This window comes from Neophocaena asiaeorientalis, unplaced genomic scaffold, assembly GCF_003031525.2.
Source record: "Neophocaena asiaeorientalis asiaeorientalis breed wild unplaced genomic scaffold, Neophocaena_asiaeorientalis_V1.1 scaffold7, whole genome shotgun sequence".
In the NCBI taxonomy this organism is placed as follows: domain Eukaryota; kingdom Metazoa; phylum Chordata; class Mammalia; order Artiodactyla; family Phocoenidae; genus Neophocaena; species Neophocaena asiaeorientalis.
This window is the reverse complement of record NW_020185337.1, coordinates 7,274,660-7,290,454: the sequence shown is the minus strand read 5'-3', so window position 1 is coordinate 7,290,454 and position 15,795 is coordinate 7,274,660. Positions and strand designations below refer to the sequence as shown.

Here is a 15,795-nt window from a genome sequence, read left to right as displayed (position 1 = left end):
TAAGAGAAGTAACATATGTGAAAATAACCTGTAAGCGGGAACGCACAGTACACACATTATCACTGTCTTCTTGTGTTACAGATGAAGGACTGACGGCACCGAAAGACTAGGACAAAAAACTGACCAGAAGTAATTCCATTACAGCCCTGCACTCAGCCAGCACCTATGCATCCAGGGCACTGTGTGCCCTCTCATTTCTGCTTCTACCTATGTACACAGATGAAGGACAGGCTTCTACTCCACTTAAAGTTTCATCAATTTCAAATGGTACCATCAAAAAAGTTGCTTCTTTCTTTATAATAACAGTATGTTCCCCCTTTGAAAATGGTAAAGAATAAACCAACTAACCTTGCCAAGGATGCCCGTGTATTCCAGATCCAGAATACATAGTCTTTACATTCTTGAATAAACAGAGTGAAAGAGGAGCAGGTGGGGGCCTTCAGGTGTATTTGCTGAGTGTGATGAAGGAGCAAAGCTGGAAGGATGCTTTGGGCATTATGGGGACGGCCTGGAGGTCACCAGGGGGTAGGGTTTTAAAGACTGGGTGACAGGAACACAAAAGGCTCTTCAGAAGGCAAATGATCTCTGATCACCTCTGTGCCGAGGAGAGCAGCGAAGCTGGTGATAAACCCCTCAGTGTTAACTCCCTTGCTAAGGTCTTTAGACACCCTAGTCAGAAAACTGGAGGATGTGAAAGGGGGAAGAAACTTCAGTACCCCCCAAGGTTAAGGGAGCTGGACGTGGTTCAAATACCATCTCTGCCTGTTACCAGCTATGAGACCTTGGGTAAGTTCCTTATCCCTTCCATGTCCTCACTTAAAAATGGAGGAAAATATGGCTTCCCTGGTGGCACAGTGGTTGGGAGTCCGCCTGCCAATGCAGGGGACACGGGTTCAAGCCCTGGTCCAGGAAGATCCCACACGCCATGGAGCACCTAAGCCCGTGCGCCACAACTACTAAGCCTGCGCTCTAGGGCCCGCGAACCACAACTACTGAAGCCCACGCACCTAGAGCCCGTGCTCCGCAACAAGAGAAGCCTGCACACCGCAACTGGAGAAAAGCCCACGCAGCAAAAAAGACCCAACGCAGCCAAAAATAAATAAAATAAATAAATTTAAAAATGGAGGAAAATAATCTCATGGGTTGTTTGAGAATTAACTGTTGTCTACAAAGCGTTCACCTCAGTGCCTGGCAAATCGTAAGTGTTCTAAAGATGTCAGCTGTTTTTGCTACGAATTCAGCTTCTTCAATTCCTAGCAAGAAAACTGAGGGCCGGAGAGGTACAGTGGCTTGCCCAAATTCACAAGGTTCAGATTAATGGCAAAATATGGACTACACACCAAATCCTTTTGCCGATGTTCCAGTACATTTTCCTCCACATCCTATGTTGATTCTGATGTCCACTGTGCCCCAGGGACGGTCATCTGTTGATGGGCTCTGAGGGCCCTTCTAGGTCTATAGAATCAATGATGTTAAATGGCGGAGTAGCACACACAGCATTTCTCAATGTTCTGTGTTTCACAGATGACCCCAGGCTGCAGATGATCCACTCAATGCTGATTCGGGTTTGGTGGCAACAACAGAGAGCAAAGCCATGGTCTCCAGTGCAGGGGAATCTCTCTCTCTCTTTTTTTTTTTTTTTTACATCTTTACTGGAGTATAATTGCTTTACAATGTTGTGTTAGTTTCTGCTTTATAACAAAGTCTATCAGTTATACATACGTTCCCATATCTCTTCCCTCTCGCGTCTCCCTCCCTCCCACCCACCCTCCCTATCCCACCCCTCCAGGCGGTCACAAAGCCCCTAGCGCAGGGGATCTCTTGATCCAGGCTCAAGATCATCTCTCAGAGCCTAGTGCTGTTTAGGGATTGAGGCTGGCCCTTTGCTGCAGGACATGATGTCGGGCACTCTGGTCATCTAGGGCTCTCAGCACAGTAGCTGTCAGACCAACTCCACTGGAGGGATGACCTCCTCTGTTGATGGCCTCAGCCTGGTTCTGGAATCTGAACCTTAGATACCCGTGGTAAGGCTCACTCTGAAGCTTCTCAATCTCCCCTCCCAGCTTCCCTCTATTTTCTAAATCATCTATGTGCTCTCACCCTGGAGAAAGGGAAATCAAGCTTGTTTAATCACAAACCTGTGTCTACTTTCAACGCCCAGTCAACGGACTTGGTCCTGAGGGTTACTCTGTGTCTTAAACTCTGTCTCTTATCTCTAGAGTTGGATCTGTTTAGATGTCTGAGGTTTCTAGAAGATTCACCAGAGGATGAATGGGGTGTCAATGGAGCAATTGTCATATGGTAAGCAATCCTGTTCTCACCCGATTTGAATGTGAACTTCATCTTGTGCTACATGCTGGTGGATCATAAATCTCAGGGTCTGACACTTTTGGAGGTCTGAGGGAATGAAGCCGCCGCGAGATAAAAAATGTTTCATGCAAAGAGATGAACCAATATCAGAATAAAAAGTTTATCCACGTATATGTTAGAGAAAAAAGAAATTGTCCAAGTAAAATGGCTTCAGGGATGTGTACGGTTGAAGCAACTGTAAAAAGCAGCAACCCCTCTATCCCTCTCCCTGTTTTTCAACACATGGACTAGATTTATCACCCTAGGGCATATCTACATCGCATAACGTTCTTTGCTTCCTATTTCCAAAGGGTTTCAGTTCTTCAGATTTAAAATCACCAGGGAATTTATAAGGAGTGAAAAATATTCCAAAAAGGTTGTTTGATAATCCTAAATGGAAAACCTTACATTGTTATGGCTCCCTTTACTTTATGAAATGCTTTTCTATACATTATCTCATCTTTATTACGGGCATCAGAGGTTGGATACTGTTTGGAGAGCACGAGACTAGTTCAGGTCTGTGGAGACTGTATTACAAACCCCTTCTTCCTAAGTTTTAATTTTCACAGGGCAGCAAACATTTCGTAAGTCTACAGGAGAACAAAATAAACTCATTATGGGGAAACCATTACAGGCTTCCTCATAAAAATTCCTTAGAAAAATTGTTCTGTTCCAAATGTTGGCTCTGGGAAACTCCCACTCCCTCTGAAAACTGATAAGGTCTCACTTCTTTCAGGGCACCTGGCTCACACACTGACACCTTCGCCTTTGTCTAGATGTGCATCCTTCCTCCGACTCCACGTGCACCTGCCTTTGCCAGTACCCCAGCACATTCACGCTACACTGCAACCAACTATCTCCCCTCCTATGTACCACAAGCTCCTTGAGGGCAATGCCAATGCTTTTTATCTCCCCTGTTCTTACAGAGTGAGACACTTGGGAGGGAGTCAATATATATGGAATGAATGCAGAGAAAAGCCCATAGGGAACAGATAGGTACCTTATGGAAAGTGTGAGCATGAACTGGGTACCTGCCTGTGTAGTCAAAGAATATTCTGAAGCAAAAGGAGGAATATAGCTTTTACAACTTATGAAGTCAAAGTCAAATGGGGCAGAGGACAGCGGTCAGGAGAAAGATTGCCCTGTTGGAAAAAGGACAGTTACGAGGACCTGCAATGTAGGGGGACTGGATGGATACAAGCAGTGACTGACCTTAACTCTCTCTTCCAGCTTCCAGAAGTTCTCTGGATAGAATGGTATGGGGGAAGCAGAATGGGCAGGCAGTGCTCAGAGTCAAATGCCGGGTATCGGAACGCAAATGAACGCCTTCATCCTGATGTCTTTATACCCAGGCATTCGAGGCTGGAGTAAAGCCTCTTGTCAAAGTTCCATGAAGTGCTGGAGTCTGAACTAAGGCTACACATAAGCCAGGAGAAGCTTGTACCTTTAAGAAAAGTGGCCATCTTTCACCTTTAAACTTTGTGATTCTGGGAAGAGTACTGGGGAGCGCTGGTGGCCCATCCCCTTCACCAAAAGAAAGTAGATCAACTATTATAACCTTTGCTATTATTAAAGAACATTCCTTGTAGCTCTCAGGAGACTGTGACTAATAAACTGTATGTATATGCTATTTTGTAACAGTAACAGGTCTTCAAGACAATAATATACATACACCAAGGGGAGGCAAAACTGTCTACGAGTACCCATGTGGTTCCAAATTTTAAATTCGAGTAGTGGAAACAGGAAGGAAAATCCAAATAGGAAAACGTCATGAAAATACGACATAAAAAAAGATAATTAACTAGCACAGCCATAATGAAGTTTTGTAATTTTAAACAATAAAGAGGACCCAAAGCAAACAGGAAACACAATTATCAGTGACATTAAACACCAAAAAGAAAGAGGAGTGGGAGTCGACTTAACCTCTGTGATGGGTTTACTGCGGGCTGAGGCAGGAAGAGGTTTAAAGGAGATTAAGAAAGATGAACAGGGGGCTTCCCTGGTGGCGCAGTGCTTGAGAGTCCGCCTGCCGATGCAGGGGACACGGATTCGTGCCCTGGTCTGGGAAGACCCCACATGCTGCGGAGCGGCTGGGCCCGTGAGCCGTGGCCGCTGGGCCTGCGCGTCCGGAGCCTGTGCTCCGCAACGGGAGAGGCCACAACAGTGAGAGGCCCGCGTACCGCAAAAAAAAAGAAAAAGAAAGATAAGCAGTAAGCAGTCTGTCGTGCTACTCTTTATTTGACTGCATGCATCCAGCCAAGGGGAAGTTCTGTTTTTGAGCTAGTGGGCTCATGTACAGCCATCAAAGCCAGGAGGACAGGTGAGGCGGGAGTGCTCGCTCTGGAACACGATGGAGGTTCCAGACCTCACTGCCCCCAGCCCTCCCCCATCCAGTGAGCATGAAAGGAAAATTGCCACCATCAGATGCCGATCTGATGGTCTTGGATCTTCTCCTTTGGTGTACAAAAAGAAATCAATATCTTGATAATAATTTTTCTGGTCTATTGTCTTCTGGTCTAAATAGCCCTGTTTATTCTCAAAATCACAGAATTTCAGAGATCGGACATTACAGGTCACCAAGTCCACCCATCAAGTGGCCATCTGGCCTATCATCGCCTCTCGTGACAAGGACCTCATTTCTTCCTGAAGCAGTTCTTGCCATCCTCGAGCAGCTCTGATTATTAGCAAATTCTTCCTTAGACTGAGCTAAAATTTGTCTTTCTGAAATATCTACCTTTGGCCCCTGGGGAGAGAATAAATCTAAACCATCTATAATATGAGAACCTTTCAAATATTAGAAAATGCTATTATGTACTACTCAAGCCTTCTCTGCTACAGGCTAAATATACTTTGTTCTTTTAACCTTTTGTCATATGACTTTAAACTTCCTCACTATTGTTGCTACTTTTCTCTGAACTCAATCCAGTTTTTCTATCTCCTTCTTAAAGTATTCACTGGACACATGTCACATAATATGGTTTGACAAGCACCAGTCACAGTGAAACATCCCCACCATTTTTGGGGCTACCATACACTTCCTTCAGACAGCTGCAGACCAAAAGGAGTATTCACCACATGTACTGAGCATCTATGATGGGACAGGCACGGTAAGCACTTTACATGCATTGAGTTCAATTCTGAAAATGAGCCTATGTGTAGGGGCTGCCATACTTCCTATTTTACACCTAAGGGCCCAAAGACATAGAGAGGTTGCGTAACTTGTTTAAAGTCACCCAGTAACTGGCAAGCCTTCCATTGATTCTTGATATACTTTATTTTGATAGATTCTGTCCAACTTTCCAAATTGTGAAGCTCTTTTTAGACCTCCATTCTTTCCTTCAGTGTTCTGTATTCATCATTTCTCCCAGCCCATGCCATGTCCAACTCGATAAACGTGCCCTTTATAACTTTATCCAAGTCATTCATAAAATTTTGACCAGGACAGAACAATGGCTGGGCTGCCCAGTGACTCTTGGCTCTTTTTTTTTTTTTTTCTTTTTGCAGTGCCAGTGGAAATTATTCCATTTGGTCAAATGAGACTTTATTTAAAAAATGAATTCATTGTAAGCTCCCTGAATGCTTGTCACATATTTCTTTGCATCCCACACAGCTAGTTTAATACTCAGTAAAAATCGTTGAAAGAAGTACTGTGTTCTGAAATATGAAGCCCGAGGAAAGGTTCAAGGGGGTGGCATATGGACTGCCTGCAGTTCTAGGATAATAGGCAAACAGTTTCTCTACCACTGACTGTTCTGACATCATTCCAGCCTTGTTCTGTTGGCTATTCTGTGCTTTTCACAAGCCAGAAACAGTGGTGAACAAATCCAGGATATAATGCTTTGGAGACAGGGGATCTAACGGGACACTGAGAATTTTAGAAGATGAACCACATTTACGATTGAATTTATCACACTGGATCAGAAGTCATGTCATCTGTAATAAAGCCATAATGAGAAGTTATCTGTCCACCATGACAAGAGTGGAATCTAGGAGCTAGAGTAAAAATAAAGAGAAGTTTGAGGCATACCCCTCACCTCTGAGGATGCCGTCATGCATTATTCTTACCCCAACCCTCAAAACATAATAGCACCACGATATCAGAGGGCAGCCCGAGACCTTACAAACCACCATCCATCTCAGCGTGCCATGGATCTGCTAATACGGTAGGCCAAATCAGGTCCCCAGATCTGCACTCACAGGAAGAACAGCTCTGATTTTATCTTGAAAAGTCTTGTCTCCTGACGCCAACGTTATCAGAGTTTCTACTCTATATTACATAAACTACCTTGAAGTTCATTGGAATAAAGAGCCCTGAGAATAGTGTTAACTTCCAAAATAATAGCAAGTAATTGGTACTTAATAAGTGTCAGGAACAGTGTTAACTGATTGACATGCACTCTCTCATTTAATGGTCACAAGAACTTTATGAAAAATATACTAAAATGATTCCCAATTTACAGATAAGTAAACTGAGGCAGAGAGATGTTAATTACCTTGCTTATAATTAGCAGAGCCCTAAAGCTTGACTCCAGCATTGTTGAACACTTATCCTCTTAAATACACTGTGTGTTGGTCCAGGTCTTCTAATAGAAGTAGACACCAAGACAGTATTAAAGGTGCCAAGATCTCTCTCTCTTTTTTTTTTTTTTAAAGGGAAAACACTCGTGTGAGAGAAAATGGGAAGAGAGGCTGTCAGATCGTGCTGCGAGGCTACCCCAAGGGAAGGCGAGAGGGGGACGGTCAGTGGGTGGGTCTTAGCCCCGCCTTCTGGGGAGCCCCCGAGTCAAAGTCAGAGGAGCCCCGGGTCGCCCTGGGCGGGGCTGCCTTAGTCCCCGGTTGGCTGGGAGCCAGCGGCCGTGGCAGCGCGGCCTCTGCAGACAAGCAGCGGTGGAGCCCGAGAGCAGCGCCCAGAGTTCAAGGTCAGCCAGGCACAGGTCCACGGCCGCACGCTGCCTCCACAAGGCCTCCGGAGAGAGGCCCTCAGTCTGTTCTTAGGTGTAAAATGGACGTCTCATCAGGAGGATTTTCCTTTGTCAACGAAGACGTTTCAACACCCACGGCCTGAGTTGCTGGAATCACTAATTCTCAGGCCACGGAAGCGGAGGGTCATTGCCGGTGGGAGTCTGAGCGGGTCCCCAGCGCCTGAGAAAGGAGGATGGAATCACTTCCTACCAGCATCAGGGACAGACTCACTTCAGGTTTATCCCTCCGCTTCCAAAGAATGTTCTTCTGCAGATGGTTTCGTGGATTCTCTGAAAAGCATCTGGGAGAGGGGTTTCTCGTGGCCATATTCCAGAAAGTTCCCAAAGAGGATTTCCTATGCGTGGATCTCATGGAAACAAGCAGGGAATTTCCAAGCATGACTCCTGGCTGAGCAGATGCTGCTAACACACGGTCCTTTAATCTTCCCTTTCTTGTCTTCTTCCCTGGTCCTAATCAAACCAACCATCGCTCTCCCACAAAATAAATAAACACTGCCTTTATTTTGTTGAAACCCGAGGAGAGCCAGGCTCATTTGTTCACTCTGGCCGCTGTCCTGCACCCACTCCATCGGGACTGGGTCAGGTACCACTTCATCCATCTTCTGAGCTCTGGCTCCAGCTCAGGCTGTGAGCACAGATCACACACACAGGGCATCCAATTATGCCTTGTGAATATGCCTACACATATATACCTACCTATACATATAGAAACACACAGAATGTACATATATGTGTAAAAAACTGCCGGAACTAAAGACGAAGCCCCACTGATCCCCGGCAGACTTGGGAGCACCGTGCAGTTCATCTGTCCTTGTCCAGCCCTTGACCTCTTGACCTCTCTGTAGTGTTGCCTGGTGGCCACCCTCAGACCCCAGGACATCACTCCTGCCTGGCTGTGCTCATAGCTCCCAGACTCCCAGCTACTTCTTTCTCTTTTCCTCCTTTTGTTTCCTCCTTACTTGCCTAATCCTTAAATACTGGTGTTCCCAAAGGCTTATCCCTCGCCGGTTCTCCTGTCCCTGTGTGCTTTCCCGCTGTAGGATTTTCTGCACTCTCCCATGCTGGAAACCTTAGGCAGCCTTGGCTTCTCCTTACAGATCTTCCTCCTGTCCCTTCAACTTTGTCCTACCATCAAAATTCCAACCAACCTATCACAAAATAGCCTCCCCATCACTATTCCCCTGGGTTAAGGGTACTAATATGTATGAATGTCTGTCCAATGCCACACAATCTGTCAGGTGTTTTACATACATATTATTTCACAAGCCTTACAACAATCAAGCAAAAAAAGATCCTATAAATTCCTATTCCAGATAGGGAAGCTGCACTCAAAAGAGTTTTAGTTCATAGCCTAAAATTTAAATTTGGTCACAAAGGGTCTTTACTTTGAATCAAGGTCTTAAACTCCAAAGGGCAGGCTCCCCCTTCAGCCCACCATCAGGCCTCTGCACACTTGCTTCTCCCGCCGGATGGTGGCCTCCAGACACTCCCTGCTTGGGATACTCTGGGTTGGACAGAATTACTTTTTCCAGAAATGAGTATGATCATGTTTCTTCCACAAGCCCCTGTTGATGTACTCCAGGATTAAGTCCTTCCTAGCTTGTTTGGCTAGTGGTTACCAGGCTTGTCTGAACATTGGAATCACCTGGGGAGCTTTGACAACTACTGATGCCTGCGTCCCACCCCCAGAAACTGTGAGTTCACTGGTCTGGAACGTGGCCTGGTTTTGACATTTCATAAAATCCCAGGTCATTCTAATGGACAAGCAAGTTTGGAAACCACTAAGTTAGGCACCAATGTCCCTCCCATTTTGACTCTTCCCTATCTCTTCAGCAAATGTGATCTCCCCAGCTCCAAACCCTACTGTGGATCAAACCATCCAGTTCCCTGTCCTGGAGTCCTTTCTCTCTTTGACCAACTTCTACATCCTTTGATATTCAGCTCAAATGTGCCTTTGAGTTTCTCTGCCCCGACCACCCCGTGCTGCCCTTTGTGTTTACTTCCTAATATCTGTGCCCTCTTCCACCTTCTGTGATATTATCGGAGCAAGCATTTTTCTTGTACACTGTACCACAAACTCTTGACATGTAAGGGGAATACACCCAGAAACATCCTTACATCCAAATTTGCAAATACTACTAGAGCAGACACATTTCCCCAGAAAATACAACCAACTATAACTGAATATTTCATTAGGGTCACACCTTCAGATCCACAGTGATTTGACTAATATGGGACCAAAGGAATTTTTTAAGCTTTTAAAATAGTATCTGCCGCAAAAAAAAACTGCCCACCATAGGTGTCAGTGACATCACTATTATCGTAACGCCAGACATGAACTTAACCAAATTTGTAAAAATCTAAACAGTACTGATGGATAATAACAAATTCTCATTTCATGAGCAGTACTTTGAGGTAGATGACAGGCAGAAACACAGAGAGGGAAAGAAAATTCAGACCCTGGGCCATCCTGGGCCACTGTGGGCTCGTTCACAAACTCTGACTTGCTTACTGCTTGCACTGGTGTCAAATTCATACTCCAGGATAATTACTAATTACCTATACCATGGTTCTTTGGCTTTACTTGTGATGAACAAAAATCTTGAACGATAAATTTCTGAATATTGGAAGTCAACTATGTTCACTTACTTTTGCCCTACAGTTGCCATCAACGTGTTTCGGGGCCAAGGGACAATGCTAGGTGGGGTTAAAGGACCCAAGGCCTCTCAAATTCCCTGCCTGATTAGAAATAAAGCTAAGTATGGATAAAAATACTTCTAGGAAATAGTAATACAAAGTTGCATCTTGATTTTTTTTTTTTTGCTACAAAGCTTAACTTGTTACTTATTTTCTTCCCTCCTAAATCATTCAAATATTTTATTCATAGAACAAAAAAAGAATTTGGGCTTCCCTGGTGGCGCAGTGCTTGAGAGTCCGCCTGCCGATGCTGGGGACACAGGTTCGTGCCCCAGTCTGGGAAGATCCCACATGCCGCGGAGCGGCTGCGCCCGCTGGGCCCGTGAACCATGGCCGCTGAGCCTGCACGTCCAGAGCCTGTGCTCTGCAACAGGAGAGGCCACAACAGTGTAAAAAAAAAAAAAAAAAAAAAAAGAATTTGTGATATGGAGATAAATGATAAGTATCATTAGAATTTTCTCCAATTCCACAAAGTATATTTCTGCAAAATTTAAAATATCTTTTCCTCTTCAATTCTGCAAATAGTGCAATTTCAAATACAGCAACTATCCTCTCTTTGTCTAGCTAAACCTTCAATATTTATACTCAATAATCTACGTAAGTTATTTTTCAGTATTCTAAAAGGTAATTTTTTTCTCCTTGGGGAATCAAAATTAACCCTCAATTTCGTTCTCTTCTGGGGAGTACAATATGGTGGAATGCTTCATTCTGAAAGGGTTCAGGGGCCAGTATACAGCAGGCAGATGGCACAAAGTGCAGGAGGAAGATGGGGCCAGGTGGCCTTGAGGAGAAATCATTCCCAGTCTCTGCTCTTAGCTCCAAAACCATCATTCTTTTTTTTTTTTTTTCGGTACGCAGGCCTCTCACAATTGTGGCCTCTCCCGTTGCGGAGCACAGGCTCCGGACGCGCAGGCTCAGCGGCCGTGGCTCACTGGCCCACCCGCTCCGTGGCATGTGGGATCTTCCCGGACTGGGGCACGAACCCGCATCCCCTGCGTCGGCTGGCGGACTCTCAACCACTGTGCCACCAGGGAAGCCCCCATCATTCTTTTTGCCTTTTATATCTCTTGGCACTGAATTATAGAGCCCTTTGGCTTCTGGAAAAGCAGTTTTTTTCATTCTCTAACTAAACACGATAATAAATGGAGTCCCTGTCTTTGTTAGAGGTGGTCCAGGTCTGGCCTTCTCCCTTCTTTCCATCAACCTCTCTTCCAGCTGTTTGGCTGCTCCCAACTTACCACCCACCCTGCCCCCGAATGAACTGAGCAGCCTTAATGACTGTGACTTAAACACACGCCTCCCTAAGTCTTCCTCCTTCTCTTCAGTTTTGCCCTTTGACACAGGCATTGAGGGGCCCCTGCCCTGACCCCCAGCTTTAGAGGGCTTCTCCAGCCACCCCTCCCTACCAGGGCAGGTAGTCAGCAGGGCCAAGGCGAGAGGAGCCCATGTCTTCCCTTCTAGACTGTGTTCTGGATACCTGGAATCCCCACATACCCTGCCCAGAGAGCCTCAAGCCTGCTTTCCGAGCTCTTTGCTCTGGAAGGTGGACACACAGCTGTGTGCACTTCCAGGCCCCAAAAGTGGACAAGGCGGGTGTGCTTGGGGCTGTGGGCTAGAAGGTCCCAGAAGTGTGGGAGGCCCCCATGGTACAGCATAGAGCCAAGGAGGGGAAGAGAACTAGATGGTCCAGGGAACCCACGCTGCAGTACCGATTCTGCATTCAAACCTGGCCTTCCCAGTTGCTATGAAGTTACAGTTGTCAAAGTCAGATGATAGAATGTATTTTACTTAACCGTTAGCTAGAACTAATACATATGAAGCATATGGTATGTAGGTCTACCTCTGTACTCTTGTCTTGGGCCCATAAATGTTAGGGGCAGGCCTCTTTCTCGTCACCCAACAATTCTCTTACAGATCTTCTCCCATGCCCAAGGCCCGTGCCATCTCAGCTGTGACGACTATCCAAGTCTGGAACCTCAACGTGTTTATTTCCCTTCCTGCCGGCCAGGCCTTCTTCTTTGCACTACTCCTCTCCTCTTCAGATTCAGTCCCTGACAGAAGACCCTGCGGTTCATTTGTAAACAGGGAAGGGAAGCTGCCGTGTGTCCCACTGAGAGGTTTTCAAGAAGCCTGGGTCCTCCCGGGTCAGCCCCTTTCCAACATGGAAGCTGCGTGCCATGGTAACCACAGACAGACAGGTGACCCCTTTTTTCTTTGCGGATCTTCCTCCCTTCCTCAGTGTGTTATTTCATCCCCTCATTTCTAAAACGTGTTTCAGACACAGAGGGAGCGGCTGTGATGGAAGTCGGCCAAGTAAAGATACGGGGCGGGGGAGCAGTGGGCAACTCCAGTTTGACGCTAATGATTTGTGTACAATTCAAGGTCAGAGAATGATATGCGAGGCTTGTGCGCCCACCCACACAAGCACACACAATTTAGTGCTTGATTATATCAGCATATAGCGCTAATACATCTCATGCGGCCTTGTTCACTTGCCTCTCCAATTAGAAGGAAACGCTGAGGGCAGGCGAGCGCATGTTAAGCTGCCTTTGTTCCCCATAACACCCACCACCTTATTAGGCACATAATAGGCATTTGACAAATACGTTTTGTTAAAAGAAGCTTGTCTCCGTTAATGAAATGTGTGTTCTTGAAATGTTCTGAATCAAGTGAGTTTTTTGGTAAACAATTCCATTTTAGCGATACTGGGAAAGTTGCAACGGGAATACTAGGATACTAAGCGATCACTGTTCCATTTGGATTGTCATACATTTTTAAACTCTTGGGTCTGAACTGGGGAATCTTATTCTGGCCGGGGGGAGGTGAGTGCCTATGAAATCCCCTGTAATTGTATCCACATTTGTTTGGGGAATGTGTATTTTTCTGGTGATACTGCTGTAGCTTTCATTGTATGTGCTACTTAAAAAAGAAAAAAAAAAAGTTAAAATTCACGAGCCTCGAGCCTGGAAGGTACTCAGGAAGTTGGTCTAAACTTCTAGGGAAATAGTTCAGCAGCTTTCGTACGCAGAAAACACTAATCACAGCCAACATCTGCTGAGCCTCTGCTCCACGCCAAACATTTGACATTCACCATAGTTAATTTTCCCTGCAAGGTAGGCATTATCATCTCATTTTGCAGATGAAGAAACTGAAGAGACCTGCTCCAGACACACAGTTATTAAACATCCAATGTGACGTCTGAATCAGGATCTGCTGGATTCCAAATTAGGAAGCTTTTCATGAAAACTGTCTGTCCTTCTCTGATGCCCTACCTAAAATAATGATAATAAAAAATAAACTAACCTTGGGCAGATTATTTTTAGCCCCACTTCACAGATGGGAAAACTGAAGTTAAGAAATATATATGAAATTCAAATATACACGATACCTAGAGGAAGACCCCACGGCTGGTAAGCGAAGGGGCCAGTGTTCAAACTAAGGTCCGTCCACTTCCTGGGCCCACTGTTCCTCACTGCCTTTCACAGCCCCCTGTGGGGATGGCCTGGCCTCCCCGTGACTCTTACACAAAAATCATGTATAAGAGTCCCCATGACTCTTATACCAAAAAAATGGTTCCTGGTTTCAATATACCATAATACTTTTTAACCAGAATTTTGGACACTGTTTCTCATACATGATGGTACTTAGGGCTGTTTAGGAAAACGGTGGCTGGGCCCTCGGTGGAGCAGCTGTAATGGTCCCTCTTCAAATTTCAAGGAATACTACCCTCCACATCTATAAGGACCTCAGAGACAGTACTGTTGATACTGGATATAGACGGAAGGTTGGCTATAGGATCATTCAAGATTCATCCGATATTATGAATTCATTCCACTTAGCTACTCAGCTTGATATGAGGAGAGTAGATTAATATGTGAAAGTGCTGTTAGCTCTTTGAGAGAAAACAATATTGAAATTCAGGTTTAACTGGAAGGCAGTTTTGCACAGTAGTTAAGCAAAGCCTGGGCCCTGAATTCAAAGAGATCTGAGTTCAAATCTCCACTCTCCCCTTGACTAGATACATGCCCTTAGAAAAAAAAATCACTTGACCTTTCTAAGCCTCAGTCTTCTCACATATAAATGGAGATAAGAATACGGTTATGACAAGCTTCATGAAGATTAAATGAAGACACGTAGGTAGGCTGTGTAGAACAATGCTTGAAACATTGCATTCACTAAAAAAAAAAGGTAGTATTTTGGTTTTTTGACTTCATGTCTAAAGAAATCGGATAAGGAATTTGTAAGATTTCTCCCTCAAAATCAAAACAGGATAAAGGATACAAATAAATTCTCCTTCTCCTTGAGTGGTAGCACTGGTATTAAAAAGAAACTCAATCCTGACCAAAAAAAAAAAAAAGTTCAGAGGAAAAGATTCTAAAATAAGTCTTTTCCTGTGCATAGGTTTATCCAAATTTCCTTCCTAATTATATTTATTACTGTTGACATTTTATTACTTAAAATAATCTTGTGTGATCCAGAGAGAGTCACAGAAATGGGTGGGGCACACTGAGCTGTGCTATGGGCTTTCTGTACATGTCACTGTTAGAACGAATTACAGTGTATCTGTGGGTTGGTTCCACATCTGTGGAGTCAACCAACTGTGGATCAAAAATACCTGAAAAGAAATTCCAGAAAGTTCCCCAAAGCAAAAGAATTTGCCATGCAGCAACTATTTACATAGCATTTACATTGTAGTAGGTATTATAAGTAACCCAGAGTTGATTCAAAGTATAAGAGAGGATGTGGGTAGGTTACATACAGATACTATGCCATTTTATGTAAGGAACTTGAGACATCCTCAGATTTTGGTATCCATGGGGGGTACTGGAAACATTCCCCTTGGATACCAAGGGATGACTGTATTTCAATCCCATGTTGGTGTGGGAAACATGGCAAAGTGAAGACAGATTGAAGAGTCTGATTGATACTTTCCAATTCTTGTTTCTATAGTAATTTAGTATATGTAAGACAAAAGCCTTTAAAAATACAAATTTTCGGGCTTTCCTGGTGGCGCAGTGGTTGAGAATCCACCTGCTGATGCAGGGGACACGGGTTCCTGCCCCAGTCCAGGAGGATCCCACATGCCGCGGAGCGGCTGGGCCCGTAAGCCATGGCCGCTGAGCCTGCGCGTCCGGAGCCTGTGCTCCGCAACGGGAGAGGCCACAACAGTGAGAGGCCCACGTCCTGCAAAAAAAAAAAAAAAAAGTACATCAAAGCACACGGCTGATGTCTTTCAAAACAGAAGAAAAACTAGAACATGAACAAGTTATCCTTCTGCTTATATTTCAGTTACTAGTTGTAGCTAATTATATATTACATTAATAGGGTGTACAGATTATTCATAAATGCTTGCTTTATTTTGGTTTCAAAAACACATTTTTCATCAGATTGGGTGGAATGTATTTACAATACTAGGAAGTCAACCCCACTGAACGACTTTCTTGTAGCAGTATTTCTCATCAATGTACATGCATTTACTTAATCCAAAAGACAGCTAGTTTTCTCTATTAAAAGGTATACAAAAGAATAACCTTTGAATTTCATCACCGTAACTTGGACAACATGTCACTCTATTGAATATAACTAGGAATCTGTATGCTGTTATTACTTAATTTTTTTTTTTTAAATCCAGCTTTTACTAGAGGATAAACTTCTTAAGGGCAGGAACCGTGCCTTTTACATCCTTTGTGATGCTCACAGTAACGGGAATATAGCTTCGTTCGTGTGCAATTGGTCCTCAGGAAATGTTGCTAGGTGATTCATATTT

At 44.5% G+C, this 15,795-nt stretch overlaps 1 protein-coding gene across 1 annotated transcript in view; it reads right to left on the bottom strand.

Annotated features, from left to right (window-relative positions):
• MAML3 (mastermind like transcriptional coactivator 3) overlaps window positions 1–15,795 on the bottom strand; it is a 180,984-nt gene that overhangs the window by 148,956 nt on the left and 16,233 nt on the right. The window lies entirely within an intron of this gene.